Genomic DNA, 1,096 nt, shown 5'->3' on the forward strand with positions numbered 1-1,096 from the left:
CCCTGGGCAGCCTGGTCTTGTATTAAATGTGGAGGTTGGTGGCCCTGCCTGTGGTAGGGGGGTTGCAGATTCATGATCCTTGAGGTCCCTTCCAACACTGGCCATTCTCTGATTCTGTGATACTGGTCCCTTGTGACCTCAATAACCTCTTAGATTCTGCAGTCACTGCTGACAGCCTGGGCTAATGACATGGATGTGGCTTAGGCTGTATTTTCCCTTAGTGATAATTAATCTCTCAGCTCTCTGATAATCTATCTCTGGCATGATCTGGAAACTCTCTGCAAACCTTTACAGCCCGTTCCCACCAACGTTTGTTCCTTTCTCTCCTCAGAAGCAGTGCAGCACGGTTCCCCGTGTTTGGGAGCAGCAGCCAGCAGGCTGCCAGAGATCCAACTGCGCCTTGCAGTGCACAGAGGGACGTGATGGGGACAGAGCTGCAGCATCTGATGCATGGACTCAGATGTGAATGATCCAAATCGTTTATTACAAGTTCTCACATCACTTATATACCTTCACAAGTTTTCTTTTTCTAGCTTTCCCATCCACCCCTTCAACTTTCCCATCCACCTTTACATGTCAACAGAGTGTTCTACAAAACACTCTTCAACACAGGCCTTTATCCAGTCAGAGCTGTGAGACGTTCTTTCTTCTTCTAGAGGTGTCCTTGGTTCTCATGCTGTTTATCTTGCTCCACAGCTTCTGCTCTGAACAGTTTTTCTTGTATTCCCACACAGCATCCTTACTGCGATGCAAAAGTGAGTTTCTTCAGTTCTCTGTCATGAAGGATGGAGGAATGAATTTTGAGTATTACTTCTGAGCGGGTGCAGTGCTGCAGGGGATGTCATGTAAGCATCCATTTGGAGTGCATGAAGGGGCAGTGAGAAGTGAACTATCAGTTTGTGTTTGGGCTGTCAAAGTAGCATCTTTCTGTTTTCTGGGGGGACATGGATTTATCGGACAATACTTCTGCTGCCTGCTGGTGTCTGTGAAATCAATACATGATCTGTTGTTGTAGCGACGGAGCCTGCGCATCCGTGGAATGGTCTATGGAAGGAGTGTTGGAAATATCCAAATAATTTATCAGGATGGTATCTCT

This window comes from Meleagris gallopavo, chromosome 3 (assembly GCF_000146605.3).
Source record: "Meleagris gallopavo isolate NT-WF06-2002-E0010 breed Aviagen turkey brand Nicholas breeding stock chromosome 3, Turkey_5.1, whole genome shotgun sequence".
Classification (NCBI taxonomy): Eukaryota; Metazoa; Chordata; class Aves; order Galliformes; family Phasianidae; genus Meleagris; species Meleagris gallopavo.